Source organism: Ovis canadensis, chromosome 19 (assembly GCF_042477335.2).
Source record: "Ovis canadensis isolate MfBH-ARS-UI-01 breed Bighorn chromosome 19, ARS-UI_OviCan_v2, whole genome shotgun sequence".
Classification (NCBI taxonomy): domain Eukaryota; kingdom Metazoa; phylum Chordata; class Mammalia; order Artiodactyla; family Bovidae; genus Ovis; species Ovis canadensis.
In genome coordinates this window covers 40,813,851-40,830,096 of record NC_091263.1, presented here as the reverse complement: position 1 = coordinate 40,830,096, position 16,246 = coordinate 40,813,851, and the positions used below count along the sequence as shown (strand labels likewise).

The following is a 16,246-nucleotide window of genomic DNA, read 5'->3' as shown; positions in this document are numbered from 1 at the left end:
AATAGTTCTTTTTGTTTTAATGAAAATTATAACAGTAACAGTGTAAGAAGTCAGCTAAAAGGAACTAAAATGAGGCCACTAAACAAAAGTATACAGGGCACAGTCTGTGCAGTGTGTCACTTGGTCAGTTGGAAAGCAGTGAGGACTATTCTCATTCTTGCCAGGATGGAATTTTTCTTTTCAGTGTATTGGTGTCAGTTTTTCTCCGGAGGCATTGCAATCTGCTTATAGCATTTTGGCAACAGCTTTTGGAATAAGGCCAAAAAGATCGTCAAATAATGAACAGAAACGAAGTATATTGCTCGGATAGCTTAACCATCTTTCTTCTAAGGGCAAAAGATATTGTAGTTTTATAAACTGTTAATTAGTAGTTTCCACCGGAATGAGTTAAAATTACTAAATGAATTTATCTCTTTAGAATGATGCTCATTAAATTAAGACAACTGGTATGACAAAAATCTTTGACTCATTTTGACCGTCCTTATGTTCAGCAGAAAAATCTTAGTTTTTCAAAGATATACTCTTGGGAAGGCATTTGGAAAAAGCTTATAAATAATCTTTTAGAGGTTGGGAGCCAATCCACAAATCATTCGGGAGTTAACAATAAAAAGAGTGTGTGTACTGGTTGAAACAGCTCCTTCATTTCACATGTTGGTTTTTTAAAAGATGGGAGGATTGCTGGGAACACATCTGGGTGAGAGATGGCCTCTTGAACGGAAGGTTTATGTTAACTCTAATTCATAGAGTTCTGATCTCGGAGAGTGCTTCCTGATAGAGCTCTCATCGTTTCAGTCTGTACAGTTTTATACTGATAGATGGGTCACAGCCTCAGACAAAAGCAAGTGGCTATTGTGAAAAACAGTCCATGGAGGACTGCCAAGAAGAAATTCGCGCAATTGTGGTCTGTTGCAAAATACTTGAGTTTGTGAAAGAAGACACATCAATAATTCTATCAATAAGAAGAGTAATTTTGTGGCTGGTTTTTCCATCTCTGTTTCGTTTATTCATAGATAGAAATCTGAAGACTGTATTTTATTCTCAGCAACAGAGCAATGCTGTTGTTTAGGTATCTGGGAATTTTTTCAAGAGTTAGTGAGGAAGAAAAAATAAATCACCTTCTTAAACATGGAAAAGGTAAAAAAAATACTTAAAAATGGTTTCTTAGATGGGGATTATCTCTAAAATTACAACTTTCTAATCTATCTCTAGGTGCTGTAAACTACAATGACCCTGTGTTAATACCACAGACATCATAGTGGAACTGAAGGGAACTTAATTTACTGGTAAGAATATTGTCTTTAATCAGGTGCCTTATGCATTTTCAAAGCATTGGTCACACAGAGCTAGCCCCTTTGTAATCTGAAGGGCTTTCAGCTTTAGTAACTGTCCCTTGGATTTGGGTCAGTGTGGAATCTGACCTGAGTCCTCCTCTGGAGCTTGTTCAAACTCTTTGTGCAATACCAGGCTGAATTGTAACAAATTTCAAAGGGTTTGGAAGAGTGAGAAAAAAGTCTTCTTTTAAGGGCCAGATACACATAGATCTGGTTATGGGGAGGTTACTTGCCTCTTTTAAACTTCCATTTCCTAGTTCATAAAATTAGAATAATAGTGGTAATTTCCTATAGGTGTGGGTTAAATCAAATTATTTTGGTAATGCATATTAGCACTGTGTTGAGTCCATATGTTATTCAGTTAATTTTAACCTTTACTGTCATTATAAGTTTTTAAAGACAAAGTGATTTGAGACAAAAATAGCATTTTTATTGAAGTATAGTCGATAAATAGCATTATGTAAATATAGTGATGATATTATACATTATTGTAATTATAGTGATTCCCACTTTTTAAAGGTTATACAGGTTATACTACATTTATAGTTATTATGAAGTACTTACACTAGTCCCTGTGTTTTATAATATATCCTTTTAGCTTATATACCTAATAACTTGTTCACCTTAATCCTGCATTCCTTTATTGCCTCTGCCCTTATTTTCTCCCCACTGGTAACCACTAGTCTGTTCTCTGTATCTGTGAGTCTGCTCCTTTTTTATTGTTGTTGTATTCACTAGTTTGTTGTATGAGGAAAAAATGGTATTTTTTTCAATGAAGAATAATACTCTTTCTACTTTTTCAAGAGCACATTTTGTAACCAAGAGAATATGCACTCCTGTAGAATTATTTTTGGGTGCATGCAAAATGTTTCTACATACTGGTTGTATATGGGGACCTTAGTAACTATAAGGAAGGCAGTGTGGAAAGAGATGGGACTCCTTGAGTTTTTGAGTCATTGCTCCTTACCTACTTCCTGGTAACCAGGAGGGGCCTTCTAAATGAATGCAGGGCTATTCCAAGAATAGGTCTATGGGGAAGCTGTTTGTGTGGTTTGGATAGCCTGTGCCCTCTGCCTCATTCAGATGAGGGATTTTACCCCTCTACTGTAGTGTGTAGATCTTTGGAACTCTGTGCAGTCTTTCTAACTCCAGTGAATCTACTGGTCTATTAGAAGATTAAAAAGCATTTGAGATATATTCCTAGAGAAAACTCTTCTTGAAATCTGATGAATAATCAAATCCTTTGATGATGAGTGGTTATTAGGAGTACATTTATTATGTTAAAACACTTTTATGATTTTATCCCAATGAATTTCTAGATCCTAAGAAATCTAGGTAAATCTTTTCAGAAATTAAAGGATGAAATACAATATTTAGTGTATTAAATTAAAAAAAAATGTTAGCACGCTGCCATGAGGCACCTTAACTGTGGTTGTGTCACGATGATATATTAATAATTGTGTCTTTTGACCTCATGGAAAAGGATGGCAACTTATAAAACAACTGCTCACTCATGACATACATTCTTAACTTCATTTTATTGTTATGTTTGTTTTCTTGTGTTCCTCTTGATGATCAATCAAATCATTATTTAATTCTACAAAATAAGTTCCCTTGCTGTCCATCCATTTTAGTGCTTGAGAAATTTAACTATGCAGCTTCCAGGAAGCGCTTAGGGAATTATAGTCCCTAAGGATACACACACAGACAGAAGCATGTACACACATATGCAAACATACTTCAGTGTTAATTTTCTTTTGAGAATCTTTGATTTAGAGAGCCCCTCACAATCTCCCAAGAATTAAAAATATGGGGTGAAATAATCCCCAAGAGACTGATAGACTATAATATATGAATACTAATTTTGCTCTTATATTATTCAACACTAAAATGTGTCTGAACTTGTTCACAGCACAGTCCACATGTTTTAAGTGTAAAAAAAAATTGAGCATGAGTTTGTGCATAGCACATTAACATAGTTTTATTTATATGTTTCAATCATTGCCAATCCTATGTATAATTTATCCAGAGATGATACTATCTTTATATCTTAGCAGAAGGATTAAGTAGTTGAATGATAGTGTCTGTATTTTTGCGGAAGGTCACAGTAAAATATGTACTCTGATAAAATGATGTATCACATTGGGTCATGTGCTGAGACTGGTTGCTGGTGCTTATCTCTACACATGGCTCCTCCTACTGATTTATGAATTTGAGTGAATTTTTTTTTTTATCGGACTCTAGGCTGCATGTCCTGAGAGGAAGTAAGACAGAGTAGTATATTCCTTTTGCATCTTAGTATCATGCTGTTACTACCTAAGAGAAGATTGATTATAGCCAACCTCCCTTGCTGGTCTGTAAAGCTGTCATGAAGGTACAGATGATGTTCCAGTGAAATCCATGCCTACTCTCAGAAAGCATTTCACATGCTCAGTTATATCAGGGCTTGACTCCCATACTCTGGGGAGGACAAGTTATATCCGTCCTTTCTGAAATATTCTCAGTGCAGTGTGATGCATATACTCCTTTTGGTGGTTAATTTTAAATGTAAGTTTAACCAGGCTAAGGGATTCCCAGATAGCTGATGAAACATTATTTCTAGGTTTGTCTGTGAGGGTATTTCCAGAGGAGATTAGCGTTTGTGTTAGTAGACTGAATGAAGAAGACTGCCCTCACCAACTTGAGTGGGTATCATCCAGTTCACTGAGGGCGTGAATAAAACACAGACAGAGGAGGGTGGACTTGTTCTCTGTTCGAGCTGAGACACCCATCTTCTGCCCGCGGGCATCAGCATTCTTGGTTCTTGGGCCTTTGAAAAGAGTAATAGTGAAGTCGCTCAGTTGTGTCTGACTCTTTGCGACCTCATGGACTGTAGCCCAACAGGCTCCTCCATCCGTGGAATTTTCCAGGCAAGAGTACTGGAGTGGATTGCCATTTCCTTCTCCAGGGGATCTTCCTGACCCAGGGATTGAACCCAGATCTGCATTGCAGGCAGATGCTTTACCATCTGAGGCACCAGAGAAGCACGGGCCTTTGAAATCATACTGCATTATTCCACCAGCATTGCTGGTTCTTCAGTTTGCAGAGAATAGGTCATGGGATTTCTCATCCTCCTTAATCTTGTGAGACAATTCTAGTAGTACCTCTTTCTTTATTCCTGTATACATGCTACTGGTTCTGTTTCTCTGGAGATCTCTGGTGAATACACTGCACAGATGCAACTTGTTTGGCTGATCCTGCATCTGTCTTACTCTAATTCTGTTTTAGGCCTTACACTCAGTTTCAATAATTTGTGTACATATTTGTCTCAGTAATAGGTCTTTGAGGGCAGAGTACAGTTCAGATATATATTTGCTTTGTTACCACTAAGCATAGAACGTAGCACCCGCTAGATGCTTTATAAAGATGGGGCCTGGAGAAAAAGGAAAGGAAGAACAGTGGGAGGAAAAGATTCTCCTGATAGTTTACTCCTTGGACACCTTCTGGGCTCAATTTAAATTCTCAGATTGCTTTTCTGCATCCTCTAATGTAGGCAATCATGCTGGTAGTTTCTAGTCTCACTAAAACTTGATTTCTGATTAATTCTCATGTCCCCTTAACTCTCCTTTCTCTAACATCCCCAACTGGCTAAGAGACACGGGTCTCGTTGGCATTGCCTATGTCTAATTCACTTCAGGACCATTCTGAAATAAAAGTGTGAAGAATTGTTGAATGAGTCTTACCCAAAATGAAAGTCTCTCCTCAAAAGATTTGAAGTTGAAACTGAGTAAAACTGATATCCTGAGAAAGCAGTTCCTCTATTTTGAATAAAGGGCTAAGTTTTCAGTATCTTTTAAAATGGAGGCATTCTGAGATGGTAAGATTCCATTGGATGCTAAAATATTTTGCATGAGGAATGAGAGTTGCATATTTTAAATGGATGATACTAGGCAGGGTCCTTTTTCTCTTTTCCTCCCCATCATATAAGAACACCAAAACTAGCTCCATGCTCTTGTCCCAGAATTAATCATTCCTATCCGTATTTGATGTGTACACCTTTTCAATATTTATGGGCTGTTTTGTTCCTTTATTGTTGTTTAGGCACTCTTGAGACATTCAGAAGCCCCACGTTTCTTCCTTAGCCAAGCACTCCATTCCCTTCATCATTCTTGTGGCTGTTTTTTGGATCGCCTCCAGTTTGCATACATAATTTTGGTATCGAGGTGCCAAAAATATGTTTGTTTCAATGGGAGTCTTATTGAAGTTGCTTTTACTCAAATCACACACACAAATAAATGTCATCTCTAAAGCATGAAAATTCAGTGAGGGCTCCAAAGGGAAACTGAGAAATGCAAATATGTTGTTAAAATGCTACAGGTAGATTCTAAATCACTAGAGAAATGGCATCTCAAAATCAAACAATTGTAGAATGAGCATTATGTGAATAATTTTCTTTTAAGGCCAAGGTTTGCGATCATTTTGCAGGTTTTGTTGTTACTGCCAGTCCACTGGCCTGTAAGATTTTAACAGGGTTGGGTTTAGTCTTCTTAGCCATTTTCTAATCATTTACTTATTTTTTCTGTCTTTGCACTTTCAGAAGACAGAGTCTCTTTTCAGTGGGAAAAAAAGTTTCTATTGCTTTTCAGAGAAAAGACCAAAGCAAAATGTCCATAAAAATATTAAAGACAAAGAGACACTGAAACCCACCAAAACGTGGGTGATCTTTTAAATTAATAAATGGACATTGTGGATCTTCTATTGTCATTTAAAAAGGCTTTTCAAGTGGCAGCACAACATACTGCATGAATAAAATGTCCGGGGACATAAGTAGAACAAGCAAACAAATGATTCAGAGTAAAATCCAATGAATAGAGAAAATTGTGTTCCCTCAACAAAATGCCATTTTTGCCCTAAGGCGATCCATGTTGGGGAAAAATACCATGTATAACATTGACACAAATCTTAAGCATCTCCCCTAAATAGCAGATTATATTGAACTGCAGATGTGTGAAAATATTTCAGGCCTTGGAGAGGATGCAAACCAATGAAATACATCATTGCTATCACTATCTGGACTGGGGAGGGCGATGGAGCAGGCACTTCTGAGAGCCTGGTGATGAAGCAGGGAATTAGGAAGTAAATCAAAGCCTCTTATCACAGGCTAATATAGCCCATCATAAATGATCCTGCCGTGGAAGGAAGCCTTGTGCACAGAGATCAAAGATTGGAGCCTCCATAGAAACCACAACATTCCCTGCCGCAAAAAGAACAAGAAAAGGAGTGAAACGGAGAAATGCATTGAAGCTCTCTAAGAACCCTGTACAGTATAATCTCCTTTTCTTAAGGGCAGCATTCACTGTTAGAAAAGTGAAAATGAATATTTTTAATAGTATGATTGAGGTCTGCCTTTAAGATAGTGAGTAGCTGGCACCGTTGTCTTGAGTAACTTTCTTCCAGACAGACTCCAGGAAGTGCTTCCTTATATTTGTGATCTTTCCAAGCCTATTTTAATATTTTCTTCACAACTACAAACAGCAGGTATGTTATATTTTATATTTGAGTGACTATTGTGTACTGACCTTGGGTTTGGTCAAGGATTTCATTCCCTGCTAATTGTTAATTTCTTGTTAACCAGTTAATCAACCCTTATGTGATTTTGGTATTTCATTCCACATTGTGAATATAGGAAGTTCCTTAACTGTGTACAATATCTCTATACATCATACTCTCCTGTCATCATATTTTACATATTTTATAATATATTAAACTTGTGTCATGTGTAAGATGACCGTAAAAGAAAATGAATCTTATAAATCACTTTACATTTGTCTAATATAGTATTCTTCATTCATTTGTAGGAAGCAAACTTTTTTAAAAAATTAATTCATTCAACAGTTATTTTTGTTTAACTATTAGGAGACACTTGGCTGAGGATACACCAGAAAACAAACAGGCAGTTTTTACCCTTGTAAATCTTATCTCTGTTATGGTAAACACATATTCATTTGATTATCATGCAAACAACTATGAAATTGCACCTCTGAAAAATGCTAGTTAGGAGAGTTAAATGAGGATTTGACTTAGGGGAGGTCAGAGAAAGCCTCTCTGAGAAACTGAGGCCTAATCAGAGGTAGGAAATAAACCCGGCAAGAGGGAAGTAAGAAGGATCCATTTGATTAGAGAATTTTATCACCATGGATTTATTTTTCTTGGAAGGGAAGTGGTGGTAGAAAATGAGTCCAGGTACAAGGCAGATAACCAACCCACTCCAGTATTTCTGCCTGTAGAATTCCATGGACAGAGGAGGCTGGTGGGCTCCAGTCCATGGGGTTGCAGAGAGTTGAACATGACTGAAGCAACTTAGTACACACGCACAGGCAGAGAATGGTGCAGCGGATAGTAAACTGATGAAGAGCCTAGGTTTGGCTAATTAGCCAACCTCTCTGAACCTCAGGCCTCTGATCGTAATCTTTACGTTACAGAACTGTCTCAGTGAGTGGTCGCTGTCATCTTCATCATCACCATCTTCATCTTGGGTTCTAGCATTGATTTGTAGTATGATTTTAGGCATATTATTTCGTTACTTTGAGTTTCAACTTCATACTTCTATGAAATGGGAGTGTTGGATTAAGATTGCAAGTTTCCTTCTTGCTCCAACTTTCCATGACTTTTTGGGCAAATCTAAAGCTGGAAATTTCATGCCAGATATGGGAAGTTTGTATGCTGACAGGTTGGGGAAAGTGTTGTTTGGGGGAAGTAAATTTTGAAAAGAAGCCCAGTCTCACCTTTTAGCAACTTATATTTCTATAAGTCACATTTTAGGAGTTTCTATTATCTTAGATTAAATTTTATAGCACATATTTCTTCTGCTAAAAAGCCTTTAAATTATTTTGGTGGGACATTTAATTTCCCATTACGGTTGGTTTCTCAAATCATTCCCTTTGTAATTGTCACATTTTTATAGTCCTGTTTAAAATGAATTTAGTTCTCCAACTAAAAATATCAAGCTGAGTTGGACATGGAAATTCTAGGACTGTAAAATCAAATGATAGAAAAATGAGGCTTCAGGCCAAAGTTTTCAACCACTGTAACATCTAGAAATTCCTCCAGAATAGTGTTTTCTTATTTCTTATAAAATGCATAGGAATACGTATAAGATTCTTTTGGTCTAAGCAAAATTCTACAACATTTCTAAATCTAGAAGATGACTTATTTTATATCTTTGTATTTAAGTATTAATACAGAAATATGTGGTTTGATTGGAACATCTTCACTCCGTTTGTGTTTCACTTAAATTACTTTTGTTTTAGCTTTAAAAAGTTTACTTTCAACTTTATTATATCAAACACTTAACCTTTTTTTTCTAGTACCACAGGTATAAGAAAACTCAGATATATGTTTTTTTCCTACTTGGTATTTTAAAAACTCACTCAGATGTTTTGTGTGATAAATAGGCTAAGTGTTTATGTATATTTTGTCTTAATCTTTAAGGAATACATATTAAACATAGTAAATAGGCCAGGGACTATTGTCCCTAAATTCTGGGTTAAAAAACTGGGGTGTTGATGCGTTCAAAGTCAAATGCAGGAACTTTCCTGGCAGTCCAGTAGTTAAGAAATCGCCTTCCAATACAGGGGGTGTGAGTTCCATTCCTGGTTCAAGAGCTAAGATCCCACATGCCTTAGAGTCAAAAAAACAAAAACCAAACAGAAAATAGAAGCAGTGTTGTAACAAATTAAATAAAGACTTTAAAATGGTCCACATCAAAAAAATCTTTTAAAAAAGTCAAATGCATATTTACTGAATAAGAATTAGATCTTCTATCTCCTAGCTTCTAGACTAGTGTGCATTTTACAATTCCTCCCTGATTTTCCAATGTAATAAAGACTCCTCCCAACTTAATAGAAGCATGTAAACCCCAACATGAATTAGGTATGGTTAAATTGGCCAATCATTGTCTGATTGGCCTCAATGATTATAGCATTAAACGATATTTCACATTGATTTCTTCTGCTACTTTTTTCTTGTGCTATTTCCCGTTTTATTGGCCTTGGTATGGTTATGCTTTTCATTTGTGAATGTCCAATTATCACGCCTTCATGTTGGATGGAAGACTGATCAGCATGGATTAATTAAGGTAGTGAAATAATTACATTTATTATTATATAACTATATAGTAACCAGCATTAGCACGGCCTAATTATCTAGTGGTTATGAGCATGTGCTTAGGAGATTTGATTGAAGTGAGTTTGAATTTGACCTTCAGTACTTACTAATAATGTGAGCTTTTGTAAGTTACTTAATCTCTTTGAGCCTTAGTTTTTTTTTCTTTAGTAAAAGGAGATGATAGTACTTACAGAATTTATTTTTTATTAGATACAATTATATAAATGCATTGTATTTTATACATGGCAAAGCCTTGATAATTATTAAAAACATTACTTTTATTGCCTTGACTATAAGACTGTGTACATATTGAATTATGACCCTCCCTTAGCACCATGGTTTATATGATGGGATAGGTAGTGCCAATTTGATGATATTCAACATCTTTCACTAGGGATAAATTGTACTCAAGGGGGAATAACAGAGCTAGTATCAGAGAATAATCCTGCAAACAAGCAAGACAGAAGTATGAATAAGCAGGATGGCTTAATGCTGTTTGGGTTTCAGAATTCAGAGGCTCCTGGTGCTGCTTCTCCCTCTGCTTTTCATATATGTTTTTGTTTGTAGGCTGATAAATTCCTTTAATTAAGTTCGTTTGATTTGGGTTTATGTGACTCATTAATGAGTCCAATAATACAATTTCGTAAACACGTTTCTTCATCCTTCAGTTAACATTTATTACTCTTTCATTGCCATTCAGTCACTTGGTTGTGTCTGACTATTGTGACCCCATGGTCACACAGCAGGCCCCCCTGTACCTCACTTACTCCTGGAGCTTGTCCAAGATCATGCCCACTGAGTCGGTGATACTATCTAACCATCTCATCCTCTGCTGCCCTCTTCTCCTTTTGCCTTTGATCTTTTCCACATCAGGGTCTTTTCCTCTGTTTGCATCAGGTTGCCAAAGTACTGGAGTTCCAGCTTCAGCATCAGTCCTTCAAATGAATATTCACAGTTGATTTCCTTTAGGATTGATTGGTTTCATCTTCTTGCTGTCCAAGGGACTCTCAAGAGCCTTCTCCAGCACGACAGTTCAAAAGCATCAATTTTTCAGTGCTCAGCCGTCTGTATGGTCCAACTTTCTTATCCATGCACGACTACTGGAAAAACTATAGCTCTGACTATACAGACTTTTGCCAGCAAAGTGACGTCTCTGCTTTTTCACATGCTGTCTAGGTTTGTCATAGCTTTCCTTCCAAGAAGCAAGTATCTCCTATTTTCATGGCTGCAGTCTCCATCTGCAGTGATTTTGGGAGCCCAAGAAGAGAAAAATCTGTCACTGCTTCCACTTTTTCCCTTTTTATTTGTTATGAAGTGATGGGAACGGATGCCGTGATCTTTTTTTTTTTAATGTTGAGCTTTAAGCCAGATTCTTTGCACTCCTCTTCCACCTTCATCAAGAGGCTCTTTAGTTCCTCTTTGCTTTTTGCCATTAGAGTATTATCATCTGCATATCTGAGACTTCTCATTACTATTAACAGTGTTCTATTACCTTTTTATTTACATGGTTATTTTCCTTCTTCCTGTTACTAAAAATCTTACCAGGTGGTGCTAGTGGTAAAGACCCACCTGCCAATGAAGGAGACTAAGGTCAATCCTGGATGGGGAAGATCCCCTGGAGGAGGAAATGGCAACCCACTCCAGTATTCTTGCCTGGGAAATCCCATGGACAGGGCCAGGAAGGTGACAGTCCATGGACTCTCAAAGAGTTGGACACAACTGAAGCAACTTAGCATGCACGTGTTACTAAAAAGTAAATTCCTTTTGGACAAGAACATTCAACCCTCTTTCCTCAGGTATTGAAAAATCCGTAATACCTAGTAGACACTCAGGTAATATTGGTTGAGTCCATGGATAAAGGGAGAAAGGAGGGAATTTTGAAAAAAATGCTCTCTAATCAAAAGTGTTTCCACATTTTTTTCCTGAATAGAGCTGGTAAAGATGCATATTCAGCATTTATTGAGAACTTAACGTTGAGCTTAGTCACCATGGAAGATGTTGGACATCTTTTGAGATCATTAGTGTCATCTTCATTTTATAAATGAGGAAATCGAGGAACAATGAGATAAAGTTATGGTGGTAGATTCTATAATCTACCCAGATCAGCCTTTGAGAACCAGCTATACCTTCTGTTGGGCTTCCCCGATAGTTCAGTTGGTAAAGAATCCGCCTGCAATACGGGAGACCCTGGTTTGATTCCGGGGTCGGGAAGATCTCCTGGAGAAGGGATAGGCTACCCACTCCAGTATTCTTGGGCTTCCCTTGTGGTTCAGCTGGAAAAGAATCCACCTGCAGTGTGGGAGACCTTGGTCTGATCCCTGGTTTGGGAAAATCCCCTGGAGAAGGGAAAAGCTACCCACTCCAGTATTCTGGCCTGGAGTCCATTTTTCTGGACTGTACAGTCCATGGGGTCACAAAGAGTCAGACACAAATGAGTGACTTTCACTTTTTTCCAGTTCTATACCTTCTGTTGTTTGGGGTGCTTCCAACAATCAGTACTCAGGGTCAGAGTTGCCTCAGATGAAGAGAGTACCCCTTTGTGCAAGGTCATGCCTCCTTTACAGGGGGACATCTACTATCTGATATAGAGGGATGAAGACCCAGCACACTTGTGCAAATTAGATCAGCTCTAAGGATCGTGCCCACTTCAGAGCTCCTTGAAGGGTGGGCTGAGGGTTCTCTTTAAGCTGAATCCCAGCTCAGCTTTTCCCTTTGGGTGTTTCAGCTTCCTTCCCTTCTCTTCCCCATGCACTGATCTCAGATAGCTCATTCACAGAACAGAATGAGCTTTTCAGGGAAATCAACCTGCTATGGTAACTTCTCAAGATCCCTCCTCAGTAGAGAAGAGGCCTCTCTGAGGAGGTAAAGCTGGATTAAACCTTCAGGCTTGGGAGAAGTATAGCTCGTAAGTCGGAGCAGAGAAAGAACTAGATTTTTTCCCTAGGGTCTTAAAAGTGATTGTTGCAGCTGGAACACAAGGAGCTGGGAGGAGAGAGTCTTGGGAGGGTTGTGGGCCCCAGACTGTGCATGGCCTTGTAAGTCATAGAAAGAAGCTAGACTTGTATTTTCCATTGTTTCTACCCTTCTTTATGCTTTTGCACCAGCATTCTCTTCCCCCTGTCTCTGGCTGTTCTGCCCTGTAGAGCCCATTTCTGTCCTATGAAATTGTACTTGAATTTGTGTTTTCTTTCAGAATGCTATTTTTAGATAGATCCTTTCATTCTTACCCTTCTCACTGGCTTCCTACTGTAATTATAGTCTCAAAAAGCAGTTGTTTTCTGGGAAAAGGATGTTTTGAGCTATTATTTGTGACTTAGTCAATTGTGTGTAGTTTAAGAGATGTCTTTCTTTATCCACTGAAAAGGCTAGACTTCCAGTTGCTATGATTCAAATGCAATGGGGGATATTTCCTAGAGTTTTGTGTGATTATGAAAACCTTCTTAGACATTTTTAATGATTATAGTTTATACCACATTGATTTATGAATGAGAGGTCATTCAAATGACCTCTAGAATTCAATAACTTCTAGGTCATGAAGAGGCACAGATGGGCATTATGCCATCTTTGTATCTGATAACTGGCAGGTATGTGTGGGTGTGTGTGCACTCTCTGGATAAAAGTGTAAATGCTAAAGGTTTTCATTTATTTTGGGCAAGTGTCATTCCTTGATGGGAGAAACTTAGTGTCTGAAATCTCAAATCTGGAAAATGCAGAGCAGGCTTTATTTTCTTGTCTTGTTTTCCCCCAGTATTTCCTGACAACCTAGAACAGTAGTTCGCACCTTTTAGTGCCAATAATAATTACTTGTGGCACTCTTTAGATCTAAGGCTCTCTGGGCAGCTATTCTAACTTTGTAGGTAAAGCTCAGATAGCTGTTTTGTTGTTGTTGTTGTTGTTGTTGTTGTGGGGGTTGCTCTTTTCAACTTCTACTCATGATTTTATTGACAAGCAGAGTTGAGAAGCACTGGTCTGTTAAAATACCTAACAGGAAGGTATCTGGGAAGTGAGGGTATTTCTTTTTTTGCCTGGTATCACACTCTCACCTTTAAAAAAATTTTCTGGGATCTTTGTTCTCGTTTCCGAAAGGACATTGAATTACCTAGAATTTACAGCATCATTCATCAATGAATGTTTTTGCTTCTTCACTTTCTTTGGGTTTCTGCTTAGAACTAATCATATGTTAGACAAAGTAAGAGTTCCATGACTTAGTTTGTGTATGTGTGTGCATGACAGAAAAAATGAGAAAAGAGAAGCAATATTCATGAATGCAGTTCGAAAAAAAGATAAAACTTTGATAAGTATTCTATATCCTTGTCTTTTACTAAATCTCTAAATTCATGGCTCCTCTGTCCATAGAATTTTCCAGTCAAGACTACTGGAGTGGGTAGCCATTCCTTTCTCCAGGAGTCTTCCCAACCCAGGGATCAAACCCGGGTCTCCTGCCTTGAAGCCAGATTCTTTACCATCCAAGCTACCAGGGAAGCCCAGTGTATATCACCAGAGTGTGTAATTTCACCCATTACACAGTAAAGCAGCAGAGCTTCTCCTTTTGAGGGTTGTACATTTGTTACACAGTTTTAAGGAAGAAATTCACATGGAGTACAAATGAATGGTGTTCCCTGAAGTTGTACAAAGCGGCGCTGTTGCTTTGCATATAGGGAAGGACTTAGCACAGTGGTTTTCAACCAGGGGTAATTTCGTCCTCCAGGGGACATCTAGTACTATCTGGAAACATTTTTACATTTTTGGTTGTTACCTTTGGGACAGAGGTAGAGAAATGGGCTGCCACTAAACATTCTGCAACACAGAGAACAACCTCCCATAAAAAAGGAATTATTCTGCCCCAAATGTCATTCACACTGAGGTGGATAAACTCTGACTTAGAGACGTAGCTATCCTGCATCCACAAAATTCCCATGGAAATTTGGAGGTGAGCGCAGGAATCTTATGTATCAAGTGCTGTATTCTCAGTGCCTAGCAGAGCAGTTGGCATACAGTGGTTGCCCAGTTATTTTGGGATTACTGAATGAGTCAATGCTTTGGACTGGACAGCCTTGTATTGCCAGACCTAGAATCTAGGCAAAAGGATTACAAGCAAGAACTGAGTCCTGCCTGTGTCTGTGGTTGTCCTTACAATTACATGGAAACTACAGTTCAAGGGAGACTTACTATGTAGGTGATTAAAGATATTTCCATGGATTTTCCATGGTGCCTGGCATTCTCTAATTCATTATTCCTTAAAGTTTTGTCCACCTGGGCTGCTTTAGGGGTTAAGGCTTCATTTCTCCTCTAACACAGGGACATTAGTTTTAATTAGTTATGGGGTGAGTACCACTGATGGAATATAAAATAATCATAGGTAATTTAAGATTAAATAGCAGGCATATGCATCAAACATTTTTCATTTTTAATTCTCTTTCGGTTACTTCAGATTAAGTAAAAAAAAAACACATAGATTTGTGCTTGTATGAGTTTATAAATTTTAACTTTCTACTATCTCTTTCTCATAAAAAGAGATCAGACTTCAAAATCCAAGATTCAGCTGGTTAAAATGTCTGTGTAGAACTTAATTGTTGAGGTTTCAATGTATCTATTTTTTTATGGAATGTGGTACTTAGTTCCCATTTTATAGTAGTGAGAGAACATATTATCTTAAAATACTTTCAATTGAAAAGTCAGTTAAAAATAAGTGCAGTAATCCATGCATATGAAAAAAATCATGAACATATCACTTGAATGACTTGGAAAACTTTGACTTTGTTTTTTGTTAATTTGGCATCTCCCCTGGAGGAAGATGGACTCTTGAGAACACCAGGCTGGGTGGTTCCGACAGAGGCAGCATGTTCTGGGGATGTGTTTATATGTCTAAGGGACCAGGTGGGAGAAGTTGATGGAGGCTGGGAGAGGGCAGCCCCCAAAAGAGGGAGCAAGCCCTGGAAGGACACACTGTCCTTTTAAAGGCCAACTGTATCAACTTCAAACGTTCAGTTCTTCCCACGAGGCTGTCTGTCAGGGCAGCACCGACATGCCTCCTGGTTTGAGAGGCCTGTAAGAGTAAGAGGGGCTATTGTTTCATGGGGCAGTCAGTCCTACTGTTTTGAGTCATGGAATTCTGAATCATGAGTCATAGATTCTCTTAGTCAGCAGGACCTCAGCTGTCCTTTAATTCAACCATTCCTTTGGGCTTGAAGGCATTTGCATTCCCATTGCCCTAAGTGGTCATTGACCCCTACTTCACCTCCTCTGACACAGGGGCTCCTTCCTGAGGCTTCCAGGCCCATGTCTGTGTAACTCTAAACCTAGAGCTAAGTTTGTATAAGCCTCAAATATCTCTCCCAGGAATTTTCTTTTGTTTCTTCCAGTTCTGCTCTTTAGACCCCACAAAAAAAGGTCTTATTCCTTTTCTATGACCCTCTTATGTTTGAAGAGAAGACTTATATCTCACTTAAGTCATCTTTTTTCACAGGAAAACATCCCTAGGTCCTTCTAGTCTTCTTTCCATGGGATGCTGTCTGTCCCACCTCTCATCATGGGAGCTCACTTCTGAATGAGCTGTTAGTATGAATCCATTAAACTGAAGCACCTAGACCTGTATAAAAATTCCCGAGTGTCTCTTGGGGGAGAAAAGTAAAGTGTGACAATCACATTCTTTATTCTAGATCCATTATTATTATTATTATTATTTTACTATATTCTAGGACTGCCAACGTTTGGGCAATTTTATCACATCATTCTTGAACAGTCTTTTTAAAGAAAAAGACTATAACTGT

General features: G+C 38.0%; 1 protein-coding gene across 2 annotated transcripts in view; it reads left to right on the top strand.

The window, feature by feature from the left end:
• Positions 1-16,246, top strand: part of CHL1 (cell adhesion molecule L1 like) — a 225,564-nt gene that overhangs the window by 38,786 nt on the left and 170,532 nt on the right. For both annotated transcript variants that reach the window (XM_069562132.1, XM_069562131.1), the window contains exon 2: positions 1,210-1,283. The gene's annotated coding sequence lies outside the window, so the exon portion shown is untranslated. The remainder of the gene's footprint in view (positions 1-1,209; positions 1,284-16,246) is intronic.